Source organism: Aphis gossypii, chromosome 2, assembly GCF_020184175.1.
Source record: "Aphis gossypii isolate Hap1 chromosome 2, ASM2018417v2, whole genome shotgun sequence".
Taxonomy (NCBI): domain Eukaryota; kingdom Metazoa; phylum Arthropoda; class Insecta; order Hemiptera; family Aphididae; genus Aphis; species Aphis gossypii.
This window is the reverse complement of record NC_065531.1, coordinates 58,806,149-58,824,200: the sequence shown is the minus strand read 5'-3', so window position 1 is coordinate 58,824,200 and position 18,052 is coordinate 58,806,149. Positions and strand designations below refer to the sequence as shown.

The 18,052-nt window shown below is 26.7% G+C and overlaps 1 protein-coding gene and 4 non-coding genes across 6 annotated transcripts in view; 2 read left to right on the top strand and 3 right to left on the bottom strand.

Annotated features, from left to right (window-relative positions):
• LOC114129939 (discoidin domain-containing receptor 2-like) overlaps positions 1-18,052 on the bottom strand; it is a 218,974-nt gene that overhangs the window by 144,387 nt on the left and 56,535 nt on the right. The gene's annotated exons all lie outside the window — the stretch shown is intronic.
• Trnat-agu (transfer RNA threonine (anticodon AGU)) lies at positions 10,415-10,488 on the top strand. The gene has a single exon. It is a non-coding gene; the product is annotated as a tRNA-Thr (tRNA).
• On the top strand, positions 10,596-10,669 carry Trnat-agu (transfer RNA threonine (anticodon AGU)). Its single transcript has one exon. It is a non-coding gene; the product is annotated as a tRNA-Thr (tRNA).
• On the bottom strand, positions 11,448-11,521 carry Trnat-agu (transfer RNA threonine (anticodon AGU)). The gene has a single exon. It is a non-coding gene; the product is annotated as a tRNA-Thr (tRNA).
• Trnat-agu (transfer RNA threonine (anticodon AGU)) lies at positions 13,326-13,399 on the bottom strand. Its single transcript has one exon. It is a non-coding gene; the product is annotated as a tRNA-Thr (tRNA).

Sequence of the window (18,052 nt, the reverse complement as noted above, 5' to 3'; positions counted from 1 at the left end):
AATATTTTCTATCTCTTTAATAGGTACGAGTTTATATGAATATAGTGTTCGAACATTTTTATAAAGGATAAATAAAAATTACAAAAGTTAATCTTCTTAACGGATAAACTTATTACGATTTCTAAAAGTCCATGTCCAGCATACTGAAATATGTATAGAAAAAAGTAATCAAGACCGGTCCAAGACTTTCATCATCAATTTCGACAAAAAGTAAACTGAAGTTTACCTATTGTAAAAAATGTATCTTTATTAGATCGTTTATTATAAATGCAGTTGTAACTTTTATTTTCGTGATATTCATTCTTGTGCTTTTCAATGTAAAACTTACGAACAAAAAGTTAAAGTGGATGAGGAAGAAGAGGGATGTTTTTTACTCCACTCGGTTTCTTGAGTTAATAATAATAATGGATAAAGCTGAAGAAAGTGCGTAATGAAATATGCCAAGGGCACACGTTGATTAAATCAACAGTTTCGTGGTAAACGACAAACTCAATATGACAAGTAAGGATAAAAAACGACATTATTTTAAACGTTGTCACGACTAACGGAGTTTATGGATTAACATAATAATTTTTTTTTTTTGTATAATTCATAAAAAATTACATGCGATTTAACACTTTTCTATGGAATGCTCCACACTATAATTAATATTTAACTGATACGGAAAATTTCTTGTAATTCGTATTTATTTCATGTATGTGTTCTGAATTTACATAAAGCAAATTATCAGCTTATCAGCTTTATATTAATACAATTTAATTATTTTACGTTTATATCGTACTTTGCCTAATTAGCTAATCATTTTAATTAATTTCGTAATAATTATAATCTATCTTTGTATTGATTGCTACAACAACATAATTTTGTTTTCGTTATTCATATTAAAGTACAATCGTCAATAATTACAAATAGATTTTCGTTACAGTTATTTGAAATACTACTGTATTAAATCATAGTAAAAAATTTATCAAAATTATTCTCTCACTCTGAGAGAACTTTGGGAATTAAATGGGTTTTTGTCATCAACCAATTAAATGTACATCATTCATATTGAGGGTCGTATGTATTTTGACGGCTTTCTGTCTGGATTAAATTACCGACGTGTCCATTAACACGGACCATCAGATTCATACCTCTTAGTTGTCTTCCATAATATTATTGTAATATTATATGTAAATTTAAATCCATCAATCAATGTATATAATATACATACTGATGTTATTGTAGTATATATCGGTAGCACAGTCTGACACATATTGATGAATATTTCTCAACAAAGGAAACCCAATAATATGTTTCAATCACCGTAAAAATGTCATTTAATAATAAGCTATATTAGAATTACATTAGATCTAAGTATGTGTTGTTCAACAAGTGAAATCTGTCTAAACATTATAACATAAATCAGGTGTACACTCTGACTTATTTTACTTTGACCACATCAATTTTTTATAGTATGGGTCCACCATACATGGATAATTAAGATTCTTATGGGGTGAGCTAAAATATTCATAAATTATAAAAATAAAGCAATTACAAATAATTAAATCGTTGTTCAACATTTTATGATATTATTATGTACTTTTTAGTATGTAAAATATATTATTATATATACCTATGTAACTATTATGTATTACCAGTCATTATTTATTATATACTATGATTTTTTTCAAAGTTAAACGAAGAATCAATCATTGTTAACAAATAAAAAGTCAGTATGACATTATATCATACTTTCATTTAAAATTTCAAAGCTATGATAAATATTACATTTTAAAAACTACTATACTCTATCCAACGAGAGAACACACCTAACCGGCGCATCCTCTCGTGACACCATATTGAGACTGATTAGTGATTACACAATGAGTGTAGTATGGGATTATGCTGAAGAACCGATTTTGGTGAGGCCACGACGTATTCTGTCTCTGAATAGAGTATAATATCACATTGAGTGAAGAGCTCGACAGCGCTTAGTGCATATTCTAGTGACTATTATTTATAGTGTTTATAATTTTAAATTATCAATTATCATCAGATGTGTTTCGAGTTAAATACAGTTTAGTGATAGATTAGCTACCACCAACATTTACTGTTGCTCCAAATTTTTTTTTCTAATAATAAAGTAGTAGAACCAATAATAAACCCACTCGAAACCATCTTATTTTTTTTTATCGACTATCGTTAACATATTGCGCACTACACAGTACCACAAACGAATTTACAATCATTACTATAATATTCGAAATAGAATAATGTTAATAATAATAAACACAAACAAAAAAATAATAAATCCCAAAATTGGAATAATTTCCAGTTACTTAATTCAATACCTAAAAAGACAAATGTATACGACTATATTTTAAAATAAAACGATTTTAAATTCATTAATGTAATGTAAATAATGTAAAAACTTTTTCGACTGGTTAACGACTTGTTATAAATAATAACAATAAACTTCCACTACGAAAAAATTATAAAAAATATAAAAACGTTTTTGTATATTCTTAAAATCAATATTTATTCTACTTATTTATACTACCTATCTAGATTTTAGTTACATAATTTAGTTTAACAAAATACCTGTAAGATGTTAGAATAACCATTAAAATATTAATTTATTAATATTATTATTATCGTGATTATTAAAGTTACTTATTGGCTATTAATAATTGTTTCGTACAACAGGGTAGAGTTATACAAACGGTCAATATTGGATTTTATACTTATATATGCCAAAAATTGTAATTACTCTGCAAGTTTAATTGTAATTTAACAACCTGCCAAGCGCAACACATATAATTTTGTCATGATATATTCCGTTTAATTTTACTCAAAACCCAATAACAATGCAATCATTTCATATTTGACTATTTCCACTACCCATCATGTACATACCATACCAAAACTATTTAGTTATGTACGCGATTTATACACTCAATCAGTATTTTATAATAATAAAATTAATAATTACATATTATATGATATTCTGTAACAAAAAGTTTTTGATGAAATTGCAATTTATATTATTTCTAAAATCGAGCAAATAAATATGTAATTTATTGTTGTTTTATAAATTGAATTCAATATTTGGTTAAAAAAAATCTGAAAAATTAAATAATTCAACTTAGATCTATTTCACAGCACGCGCGATAATAATTATATATAAATCATAATAAATAATGCCTATAATAAACTCTCAAACTTCATCTTTTAAAATCAAACACTAAAATAAAGACACATAATTTTTAGCATTTATTTATTTATTCAGTTAGTAACTACTTTATCAGAGTAAAACATTCTAAAGATTAATATTTTTCAATTTTAATTGCGTGGACAATTATTTTTTTTTTAAATCTGAGTTGAGTTTTACATGGTATCAGGTGTTTTTGGTGGCGACATAAATTTTAATGCTACCAAAATAATGACCTGATGATAACGTCACGTGCCACTGGGTTTGCTCTAAAGGGATTAAGGATCGTACGAGCAAAGCCTTTTTGGCACGAGACAGGTGCAAAATGATAAAACTAATTTAATTAAACGTTTAGACATTTTAATGTTTACCATTTACTAGAGTCACTAGTAACAGCGCATAATTATTTTGTCGTGGTTTCTATTAAAAAAAAATCAATTCAAGTTGATAAGGACTTTGGACCACACTAAAATATATTAATTTTAAATTAACCAAATATCCATAATACATGTGTGTATTTTAAAAGCATACTAATATACCTGACGGTATATTATATATTTTATTAATTATTACATAAATGAAGAAGTTGTCGCTTCCCTTTTGAAAGAACAGAATTAAAAATAATCAAAACCTTTTTAAGAGTATATATTTAAATTGATTTAAGCTGCAGTTAAAGCAATAATACATATACTACAGTAATACAAAAAAAAAAAAGAATTTTATTAAGTTATATCATTGAGTATAGATAGTACTATCTATACTCAATGGTTATATGAAACAAAGATTTTTTTTCAGTTATCTAATAAAAGTATGCAAAGCGTGCTAATTAGATCTTTCAAAATTAATGTTCGAAATTTTATAAGTTGCAATAAACAGTTATTAATATTTTAAATTATCTACGTGTAATGTGTATGCATTATTGAGTTTATTGTTTTTTTAAGTTTAACATATCAAATAGCTGAAAATAAAAATTTGAAGTGTTTCAACTTTTATACAAAATCTATTATGATTATTTGCTATGAATATAAAAATTTACAAATATAAGAAAAAAAGTATTATAATAATTGTTTTTACAATATAATTTAACGATATTTAAAAAATTTCAAAATTTTCAATAAAAAGTTTTGATTAAATTTCATAACACGTGCATAGTTATAATATGAGCTAGGTATTAAGTAAAATAAAAGTATTCTAATCAAAGAAAAAAAAACGAACCATTTATCAACTATAAAACCTTATTTTTTCTTTCAATGAACTTTTGCATTCAAATGTTAAAGTTCTCTTTTATAATTTTAAAACTTTAAAACTTGTGAATATCGCACAAATGACGTGATAAGAGCAAAGATAAATACAACAATAATATGTTCTAACCTGAATTATACTGGTTAAGTTTATTACATTTTGTCAAGTTTTCTTGACGAGTTTCTGCAAATGTTTTAAGTGCGCGTAATCCAACCCGGGAACCTACGTCAACGTTTATAATTACCCTATTTTTCGTTGGAAAGTGCAAGGGAGAGTAAACAGATAAGATAGGTCGACTGTCAAGTGACGCGCGGAAGACAAAACGAGAAGAACACGATAATCCGATTGCCGAACCCTACCAACGCGGTACTACGTTTTGTTCGTCGGCGGAAGAGGTTACACGCAGAAAATGAGCGCGGAAGAGAGACGGGAGAAAACAAGGTAAATACACTAATGAAATAAGCCATGGGACACTGGCGCACTTTAAAGGCCGTTAATACCAGTAGCTACTGAGCTGTACGGGAAACGAATTCGGTTACCTACGAAAAGACCTCGGGGACCTCACGAGGAAACTGAGTATAAATGATGAAAGAGAGAGAGAAAGAGAATGCTTTTGTTTTCGGTGATTGTAAAACGGTGGATTACTCACCTAAAGCAGAGGTCTAAAAAAGATAACTAAATGTTCAGAAGGAAAGAGGTTAGCAAATCCCAATGTGATATGTAGGTATACGTATATATGTACTATATATTATACAGGAATACTTCAGGGATTTCTACTTGTCCCAAAGACAAATGAGAACAGTTTTTTTCATCAATAAATACCATTATAATATTGATTCGATCCATATTATTATACAAACAATCGTATACGCCCAGTAAACTATTTTGGTCTAATAAAGTATATGATATTATATTATTCCAAAGTCGAATGAATTATTTCCACGATCAAGCCATTAAATAAACTTGCGAATATTATATGGATAAGATTAAACCTACGATTTGGGGAATATGGAGGTGTGCAATTAACAGTACGTAATACAGAAATTCTTGCCACAGCGGGGTAGAAATGGAAAATGTGCTGGGGCATAAACGATGGTGCGTTTGCGTTAGTGATTTATGCGCACGTGGTTTCGCGACTTGTTAAAATTGTTAAAATGTATTCTCTTCGAAGTATTATCATTCCAAAGGCAACTTTTTGCTTTACAAAAAACAATTAAAATATTGCCTTTACATATTTGATCGATGAGAATAAACAAAAACGCCAGAAATTGAATGAATTTATCTTTAAATAATTATTGAAGACACACAATGGCATATATATACTCGTATTTTATATATTTAATCTTTTTTAACACTTAAAATAATTATTAAAATATAACCTATTCAGATTGTTGAAGCGTGATATTTTTATTATTTTTATAATTGTAAGGATATTGTACAAGAGCTATATTAAAGCAACAATATTATACACGAAATTAAAATTATTCACTATTATTATAACTTTTCATTTTATATAATATAATATAAAATAAATAAACTGTTAATTTTTACATAATATTTACCGCCTAAAGCATAAATGCACTCATTCGAATTTTAACAAGTATTATTATAAAAAGTAAACATATGATATCAAATAAAGGCGATTTTAATAATCAAAATATTGATAGTTTCGAATATTTTATTTTTATATACTATGTCGAATAAAACAAATATAGTACAAATGCTTTTCGATTTACGATATTCGGGTGTTTGCGTTTGACAGTAAAATTATTTATTTAAATAAAAAAAAAAAATAGAAAAGCAAGTGAGAACTATGTTAGCCACCAAAAGTATTAACAAACAAATAGGTAAAGGTTTGCTAATTATGAATAAAATATAAATTTTAAGCACAAACAAAAAATTGCCTAATTGATTGTTTTTTCTTCAAATATATTATTAAACATAGCCTATTACAATAAGCCGAGAATGTTAAAATAAAAATAAAAATTACCATTATTAGAAACGTTGTATAATATTTCTCTTTTAGTGACGCTAAAAACTGTTTATTTATGGTTTCACATTCGAGTGCTTTTCGTCGGCGTTCCTGCTAGTGTTTATCAAATAAATATTGGAATGACGAGCTGTCGATTGGATTGGAAAACGCATTTCATACGCTTTTGCATCACTGTGAGTACTCAGTATTTCATTGTTTATATAGGAGGAGAGGACGCATTTATTATTATAACTTTTTTTTTTTTACATCCATAGGGTGTCAGAGAAAATCTATAAGCGAAATATATGCGAAAATAAATCCCTCTAAACTGAATTAAATAAACACATCGGGGCGAAACAAATCATATTATTTCTATATGATGTCATATTTTTATTTTCTATCATGTCACATGCATTTCCATTGAAAAAGTTAAATTAAAGTTGAAACCCTTTTTTTTGGACCGATTATATTAGTGTAGAAATTGTATTGTTTATGAATAACGATGTAACAAATGATATGCAAGACGTGTTAAGTGAGTAGTTATAATTATTACGCGTATCTACACATGATTTTAGACTTAAAATAGCTAATACTAGGTATGTATTTAATTATGTAATAATTTATTAATGCGAGTAGGTACGTGCAATATTTTTTTTAAAAAAAAAAAATTCTGAATTCAAACTAAATCGTTTCAATTTTAATTTAATTTTTATCTATTAGCAGCCTTGCAGATATAATAACATCGATAGTAATACTGATAACTAATACATAGTCAGTACATAAGGATCTAAGTATTAGATATGGTTAAGTGCATAGGTATTTAAACTGCCATTATAATAATATTTCTTTATAAATCAAATCGCCTTTTCATTTATTTATTTTTTCATTTAAAGACATGACTAATTGGATCAATTATAGCGAATAGTATATTGACCGAATTAACCAAAAATACCCTAATAACATTTTTCATTTTTTATTTATATATATATATAATATATTGTGCTGTGTAAACAAGCTCCTAGCCTTAGGGACGATTTCCCAAGGGCCAGAGTGTGTACGGTGTGTTTTGCAATCTACACGTTGTGTAAAGGAACGAGCGAGGGGTTGAAAAAAATAAAATAGAAGACATTGTTGATTTTGTTAACGATATGTATACAATATACATGTATATAGATACACCCGCAGACGTTTCTTTGGGACATTGTACATACGCACCCGCCTCGGCGTACGCCAAGTCAATTCTTTGTGTCGTTAGTCAACTAACGTTAAAGTTAATTTTATTATTGTATGAAATTAGAGACACGACATATTATAATACGCTGTATTGAATTCGTTCTATCTACGAGTCATATATTGTACAAACATGAGATTTTTATAGATTGTACGATAAATTATTAATCTTGCAGTGCTATTTACCATCACCAAATCGATAAAGTATACTATCATGACGTTTTTTAATTTTTGTATTGAATTATTTACTTATATATTGCAGTTATGATTTTATACAGCAGTTTTAATATTAATTATTAACATTTACTTGTTATATTTTTCAATAATACTTTAAAGTATTACAAAAATGTTGAAGTATCTACTATCTACATAATAATATTATAATAAAAACTAAAAACCACTTACTGATGTACGTCATATTATTATATAAATCAAATATTAAATACCCACACGGCTACACATGCCTATTATTCAGTCATTTTGTAACATGTAAAAATATAAGTTATCTGAAATTATTATTATTATAAGCGTTTCAAAAATATTTACATAGTATATATTCTGTATTATAATGGCCTATTAAATTATAATAATATATACAATGTAATAACTATACAATTATTGGTCGTCAAACGAGATTTTCGGTTTTTTTTCTTACATTAAGTAGGTATGTATAATAATATATGTTTTTAGTATCAAAGGCCATGGGACCGGGGATTTCATATTACGTTTACACAGACGGCTACCGACGATAAATTTAGTGTATTTGCCTTCTCGTCTTCAATTTATAACGCACGGTCTTTGAAAGAGCGTACGTCATGTCCGTTTCGTATTCTTTCGTTCCCCGACTATATGAAATTACCAATTCAGATTTGAAATTGCCATCGATTTTTTTCTTTCTACAGGAAAGGAGGTATATACCCTCCGTCTCGTCTCGAGTATAGTCGACTCTTGGGAGACCGTGCGTAGACCAGTCATCCAATAATAAGTAAGCTGTCTCGCGTGATGTACTGAGCTGAAATTTTAAATAAATAAATAACGATGTCCTTATGATCCTATTAAGCAATTTAACTTAAAATATTGTTCAGATGGTATTTTTTATATCCCGTGGTTCTTTTGAGTAGGCTGCAGGGTCCTACAGGTTGTTGTGCGAGAGAAAAGAAAATCCCAGAAATGATCGTTCTCTTTTCAATATTATTGTACTTTGGTTTCTAAAAATATGTTTTCAAGTGTTCCCGTACAAATAAAACCAATAAGAGAGTTATAGAAGAGGCAAAGAGGGTTACGGGAAAAGGCAGAGTAAAAATCCAAACGAATGATAAAATACGATATTAAGTACTTTAGCAGGTAGAAGTGTGGGTTGTAACCGTACTCTGCTGGGTATATACGTTGTCAATAACATTTTTCTAAAGGTCTACGCTACAACTGTCTACATTCTACTACCTTTATTATTTTAGACTATAGAGGGGACTCTATAAAATCCAATTGATTTCAAATTACCTATTTATCATTTATAGTTGTTAAACTACTAAAATTTAGTAAACGATCGTACATCGTAAACTCTAATAGTTAAAACTATAAATACATAAAATAAGTTTAATAAAATCTTGGTTGTTCTAGAAATAATAAGATATTCCTATTTATTTTAAACGATTTTTTTTTCTTATTTTAGATGTAACAACTTTAATTTCATGTTGTCAAAACGGGTAGGTATGTTATAAAATATATTTAATATACATAAAAAAAAAAATTGCATTACTATTAAATATTATATTACAATTTATAGAAAATTAAATTAAATAGTATCACGTAAATTATTATTTAGTTATCTTGATATTTTAATATCTTCTATAATCTTATAATCAGTGATGTATTTTTTATGGCAGAGTGCAAACTATAATATTCCCCTACAGGCTACAGATATACCCACAGGCCACAGTAAAAATAGTTAAATTTTGTAAAAGAAAAAATGCAATAGTGCAATACATTTAACATATAATAATATTATAAGATAAAAATATTATTTTCCTCCAATTATTTCATAAAGTACATTAATTTCACGTTTCTCCTGTTCTATAGGTTATAATAACAATTTATAATCCAAAAAAATATTATTAATGTGTTATTTTCGTGTGCATAGTATATTAGTATTATTTTATTTTATCGCAAACCGTCGATCTTCCAAAATGTTGTCATATCATATTATAAATATAATATTTTAAATTGGTACAATATTATTATAATTTATTATAGTATATCATACTTGATACAACACGACACACCAGTACGGTATATTTTATATTAACGAACCCTAGAAAACGATTTGAGATACACACTAATACACAATATACTAACATTTATATTATAATATGTAAATCATGTAATAAATTATTGCCAGCACGTACGAAATGGACGTTGCGCGAGTTATGGGTATAAGTAAAAAATACATCACTTTACAGAAAACGAAAAAACTTTTTCATTTTAGTATTGCCTGTAGTAATGGATTTTAAATATTATATATATTATTAGGTATTTAGGTAAAATTTTATTAGGATATAAAAAAATAATTCAACAATTGTTTAAATGTTGTCATTAAAAATAATGGTTGTCTACAACAATAATAAATAGTATAATAATCAAAAACAATGCTATGCATCATGACCATGGACATTTGTCTTAAGAATGAATATTTGTTCAAACGATTATTTTATATTTACCTATTTTAATATTTTTAATAATAATGTTTAGAAATCCTTTATATTCCACCCCGGAAGTACAACGGCGCCGTGGCTTAGTTGGTTAAAGCGCCTGTCTAGTAAACAGGAGATCGGGAGTTCGAATCTCCCCGGAGCCTTTTTGCAATTTTTGTAGAGAATATTTTCGACGTTTTTTTTTAATTTTTATTACCTATTTTAAACAATAATTTTTTGTAATGCTTTATACTCCACCCCGAAGTACACCGGCGCCGTGGCTTAGTTGGTTAAAGCGCCTGTCTAGTAAACAGGAGATCGGGAGTTCGAATCTCCCCGGAGCCTTTTAGAAATTTTTATAGAGAATTTTTTCGATGTGTTTTTATTTTATTTTTTTATTTATTAGCTACTAGTATAAAACTATGATAGCTCAACAATTACTCATACATAATAATACATTAAAATGTAAAACCATATAATAAAGCCAGCATCCAATATAAAAGAAATTACGATTTTAATGGTGGTTATGGATTTTGTGTTAGTATTGAGTAAATATTAAAAGAAGTATTAAGGGTTTTTAGTTTTTAGCTGAGCAGTCAAATAAAATATGGGATAAGTCACAAATAGATACATTTAGATGAAGTGTAAAGGAATGAAAAGAAATAATGAAAAGAATGTTTTTTTTTTAAATTTTTCTCGATTTTTATTAATTTATTTTACGGAAAATAATAGTTCTACATTTCTAATACATGTATTATAATACATTTTTAAACTAAAAATTATTGTTAAAAATATCATATAAAAAATAATACATTATTTAAATATGTTATTATAGTATCGTATTCAAAGAAGTAACACATACGATTACGGAAACAAAAATATAAAACAATATTCTTTCAGAAATCATAATAATGTATTGGTCTCCACGCGTAAATAAATCAGTCACCTTCCATAAATTTGCCATTGAACACAAATACAATAGAAATGGTTGTCAAATATTTAAACAAATATAAAAAATGGAAGGTGAGGATTTGAGAAAAATGTATTTTAATATATTAGAAATGTAGAATTATCGTTTTCTGTATAATAAATATCGAAAAAAAACTCTACAAAAATTGCAAAAAGGCTCCGGGGAGATTCGAACTCCCGATCTCCTGTTTACTAGACAGGCGCTTTAACCAACTAAGCCACGGCGCCAGTATACTCACCGGGTGGAATTTAAAGCATATAAAGTGAAAGACTAACCTGATATCTGTGCTTTAAAATAATAGTATTATATTAATATTAATTATTATAATGGTGTATGCAAAGGTTTAGAGAAATTGATCAATTTTGTAATTAAGAAAAAACATAATAATACATAATAATATCTTATTTTTCTTCACACTTATTATACTTCTATAATATAATTGTCTTTTGTTTGTCCAATTTTTTATTATTACATCATTTATTTTTTTTAAATTTAAGTAGTTATCTATATTTTATATAAATTGATGAAAATATAATATAATATAAAATATAATATTGATGATACTCCCTCTAAAAATATCCTAGATACCTATTTAAATACCTATCTGCTTACTCCTTGTTTAACTGAATCCACAACACCATACCGTCCATACCTACGTTATTTTTACCTCTAGGCTATGGATATTGAATAGCGTGAAGTTAACACCCACCTGAATATTTTAAAAATATTGTGCTTAGTGATAAAATATAATAGGTAAACTATAATATTCCACAAAATAGGTCCCTACCTACTCTTTAATTATAGGTATTTAAAAAATTTAAATAGTCTGTTAAGAAAATTTGTCATTTTACGCATGAATATAAGATAAAATAGTTATCATATTATAAACAAATAAAAAACTAACACATCATAAAATTACCTATAATGGCTAATGCATTCATTGTTCCACTCAGAATACCTACCCATCTAAAACAACTAAATTAGTTATACTATATTATTGTAATAATTACTTATAACCAATAAATATTGTTTTTTTTAAAAAAAAAAAATGTTTTTATGTTTTAAATAATTTTACTTGAAACAGTTAAAAACAATTTTAATCTCAAATTAAGATTATAAAAAATAGTTTTGATCACCGTAGTGGCGTAGCTAAGGGGGGGCTAAAGGGGCTATAGCCTCCCCCATTAGCTGTATTTTTTATATTGTTTTTAAGTATTTAAATTTTAATACGGAAATTGTCTTAAAAAATTTACTTATATATTTCTTGTTATTAGTTGTATAATAGAATAATTGATTTAAAAAAGTATTATTAAAAAAGTTTATTAATTTTTTTGTTGTTTTTAATTTTCAATAACTCAAGTTAAAAGTATTCAGCCCTCCCCATAAAAAAATCCTGGCTACGCCTCTGCATCACCAAAAATCATGTTTTTAGACAAAAAAAAAAATGATAATAATAAAATTTCGTTGTTAATTTTTTAAGTAGGTACCTTGTTCTTCCTCCTTATTTACAAAATTAATACTTGTTTCAATAAATTATTGATTTTATTGTAATATATTTAATTATAATTTTTAGTTTTATCGGAGTAGAAAACCTGCAGTAAAAAATTGGTAAGTAAGGTAACCTACCGTATTATTTACTAAAATCTAAATATAAATAAATAATAAAAATCAATTTTATTTTAATATTGTTTAGGTACTTTATCTATACTTTTTAAGTAAAATATATTAGTATAGGTCAATAAGTATGAATTTATGATAATATATTTTAATGTTAGTATAGTCGCCACTCGTCATTGTATTTAATAAAGTGACATACGATTACGGACTGATAAAAATATAAAATATTTAAAATATTGTTATATACTCGTATTATAATAATAATTAATAACATACACGACAAAAATACGTATAATTTGATCCATATCAAAAAAAAAATAGTGAGGAATTGAGAAAAATGTGTAATTATAATATTTGAAACTGTCATTTACTGTACAATAAATACCGAAAAAATTCTCAATAAAAATTGCAAAAAGGCTCCGGGGAGATTCGAACTCCCGATCTCCTGTTTACTAGACAGGCGCTTTAACCAACTAAGCCACGGCGCCACCACGTGAAGTAGGTCGTATTTGGGTGTTTATAAAATTTTGAGTGACTCATTTTATAATCATTTTTAACTAAAGTATTATAATAAAAATAAATATTGACTTATTATCGTTATGAAAAATACTTATATATCTTATATATACTTATGTCTTATGATTTTTATTAAATTTTAAATTCTGAACAAACCAATATTTATTAAATGTAGTTACAACGTATTGGTAATTGGTTTTATAACTTAGATAAAATAATCATAAATTACGATTCACGTTTCAAATAACTCTAAGTATTTAGGTAGGTACATACACAAGTAACAACACCAAAAATCGTGACAAAAGTACATAATATTATTATAGATATTGCCGTATTGGTATTAATAATGGTATTATGTTCGTAAATCGAAATCTGAACTGTTTTCAACTATTTCCAATGTTATATACGTTCTTTCAGATTCGTTTTTTTCTTAAATGGGTACACTTAATTAGTTCGATTCTTTCAAATCTAAACCATAGATCTATGATCTAAACTAATAGGTATCTAAGTCATTGAGTAATTATTACTCTATGATCTAAGTACATAACTGATAACACTATAATATCCTATGACCGTAACTAGCGATGATTAGTGTCTAGTGATTAGTGATTGCGCATTTACGCTCATAAAATAGATTTGTAGGTACAGTAGAGCGCGATTATTCACACACTAATTTGGACTTGACGGATAGGGGTGGGGGTTACAAATAATCGATTTGTGCAGATAATCAAATAATGATTACAAATAATTACAAACATACAATGAACATGAATTTAAATGTATTCGTAGGTATTATATAATTTGGCCGTGGGTGAGTAGCGGTCCTACGTGTCGTTTATGATGCTGTACTGAGCTGTAGACTAGTGAATTCCGGCCCAATAAATTTTTAGCTGTACCTATAATACGAGGTGAATATGCTGCCCGAGTAATTATCATTACCTATACCTCTAGGCTCTAATAGTACCTACTGCTAGCTGCAACCTTGCCACTAACAGCTGTAAACGTTTTAATTCGAAACTGAGCATGTCGTTATACACTAGTCATCCCAACATATACGTTTTTACCATAACAATAATATAAAAAAATAAAAAATAAAAAACCACTAAACAATATTATTTATATACGAACATTTTAAATGCAAAATATTATATTATTATTAATTTAATACCTAACAAATTTAATTAATTTGATTTGAATATTTATGAATACTCGAAAAATACGTAATATTAATAATTAATTTAGTAAATTACTCTATCTAAACACTTTGATCTGATTCTGATGTGTATGTACTATATATACCTATAATATATTGTATTTTTAATGTATACATTATTGTGTGGCTGCAATTCATACGTACCTACTCTAATAGACCCGGCCGCAACTCATATTTTATTTAGGCATCAATTCATCAACACCGTATAATTTAAAATAAAATGAATGTAATGTATACACTATGCGTATAACGCGTATAAGTATATACAAATGTATAAAATAATAAAATGATTATGTGTACGTTGTATAATATGTATTGTTAAAAGTACTTAATATAATTAATTTTAATTTAAAATAATGTATGAAATAAATATACATATTTACATATTTTTGTATGTGTTATTAAGATTTTTGTTTTGATATTTAACTCTATATTTTACTATTATATTATATTGCCATATTGGGCACATTTTATACTCAGTACTAATACTGTCTATGTAATAAGTACTTTGCAAACATAAATTTAATATACAATTTATAGACTATTATAGTATTTTTAAGTAAATTAAATATCTGCAAGATCGATACAAGGTACCAATAATTATACACATCTGAATAATTATTTTTTTTTTTTTATGCATCTAATTATATGAATATTACCATGGTTCTTACTTATTACTTACCTATTAGTTTAAATTAAATTATTATTATTTAATATTTATAGATTGAATTATTTACATTAGATAAATATTTATACATATCAGGTATTTTACCTACACACTTATTAAGTATTAGATATTTATAGTTGCAAAGAGTCCAATAATCACTTATTTCAAATTTTCCAGTATGAAAAATGTATTTATAAAATGTGTACAGTGGACGATAATATTTACTTGACCGTCGACTGTACGTTACACGATGAGCATAATAGAGGTTTCATTATCTTGCCATATGTAACCGTCAGAGAACCTCGTGTGATAAATTCTAAGCCTATTGTGTAGGTTTTTCATTAAGGGTTATGCCATGGACGTAATTTTAGCTATTGAGGTTTGGCCAGAGATCGACGAAATGCCATCAGTATTTCATAGGTTAAGAGGACACCATCCTACCCGCTATTTAAGGGGATTATATAGGCAATTTTAATGACGTTTTGAAAAAAAAATAATTATCTATTTCAATACTACCTAATTCAAAATATTTTAAAAGTAGTCCCATGTCAGTACTCAGTACCAACAAAAGTATGGTTGTGTAATAATACGATTATACAAAAAAACGGTTCGTGTAGGACAAACTTACAATAAATTAATTACGATTAAAAAAAAAGAAATTAATTTTATTTTATTTTATTTTATTTTTATTAATTTTTTATACAAATTTGTATGAAGGAATGATTTTAATTGTTTTAGTTACCGAGAGGTTACGAGATACTATATCCCCCATTGTCTTTTTGTTTTTGATTGACCTACTTATTTGTAACTTACACCAAGTTATTTGTATTGTTGGTTATTATTTATTAGTTATTACCTATTAGGTATATACAATATACATTAAGTATTAACTATACATTATACAAAGTATGTTCAAAAGTGTGACAAATGTGTATCAAGTAAACTTGTGTTATATTGTTATAACTTATTAGTTATCAGCTGCTTCAAACCATGGAAGTAGCATAAATTTAGTAGTATAAATTTACATGGGGGGTGGAGCTATAGCCTATAATGATTCGGTTACACAACATAATATATTTTAAAACTATAACTAAAGGAAAATTTAAAGGTATAAAATATAATAAAGACTAAAGAGCACATATAAATTTTAATATAAATAAATAATAATAATATATCATATCACGTCATATTAAATTATCATATAATAAATAATTTATATTTGAATGAAATATAAGTAAAACAATATTTTAATAAGAAATTATTATAATAGCAAGTTTAAATGCCTAATTTTTTGGGAAATATATTGGCTCATTCGCTAAGCCCCCTCAATATGAAGTAACGACAGATTTGAAAATCTATCGTTAGTCACATATTATAATTTCTAAGCCGTGTTTTTATTCACTTTATTAGGTAGTTATTACCAAAAACGATCTTTCCCGTGCAACTGAAGCTGAACTTATTGATATATTAAGTGCTATTTCAAAGGTTTACTGAAGGATTGATTCGAATTTTAACGTCCTAGTTAATGAGCTTTTCTTTACATTATTATAGGTATACACTAAACATCGGTAAACATAATATTAAATTTGAATTTTGATGTTTAAAATATGCACTTTTATTGCTATTATAAAATAGAACGCATGATCAGAACACAATAAAAACTTATTTTGCCATTATATAATCGGCATATTATAGTATTTACTACTATTTATACTATTATGCCGTGTCTACATGTCTCGCCGATTCGCTATTAACGAGTCACTTCTCAGTATTTACGTATAGTCAACGCCGTGTAATAACAGCCCCGTGTGCCCCCCTCTTATTATTGGATAATTTTTAATTTAAACATTATAAGTATTTTCCCAGAAACATCGATAGACGGCGATAACATTATAGTCCATTGATGATTATATAAGTACCTTTATCACAACCACGATTAATAAAGATCTTTATCGTTTATCTTTAATCGTGATCATCATCAATATTGTTATTGAAATCGATATGATATAAATGATATTATAATGTATAAACAACTGAATAATTTAATATTTGAATTATAGTACATGTTATATAGCAAATAAAATATTCTATAACTATAAACAATAGAAAAACGTTTCAGTTCTCATACATCATAATACATGGACGTATAAAATAGTACATTTTTACATAAGAGGTTAAACAGAATATTCTAACTGGGCTATAGCTACCTTAGACACCCCCCCCTCCAATTATACGCCTATGCTACAAACTTTGTACTATTTATACCAAGGTTAGGTAATACAACTTAGCTGATACAATACGGAAAATTAATGTTACCTACACTCATAATTATTATTGTTGCAAATGCCTAATTGTTCACAGTTTATAACTTGAACTAAGATATTAACAACTTTGGAAGGGTTGACTCCAAAAGCCCACATATTTATGTTTTTGGTTTTATTTTCACTATTTATTAAAATATATTATTAGCATTTATTACTAAATATTTAACTAATATTTAACTTCTATTTAACATCTCTTTCGACCCTTTTATTGAAAATTCGTGGACGGGTCACCGGTTGTATGTACCTATATACTACGCTAAAATGTTTACATAATTATAAGTATTATAAAATATAACAAGTATTTTGTATTTAGGTTCTATTTACAATATTAATAATGTTAATTTATGATATAAATAAAACGGAATAGTATTTACCTACTTTATGAATGTATATTTTACATAGTATATAGTATGATTTTATA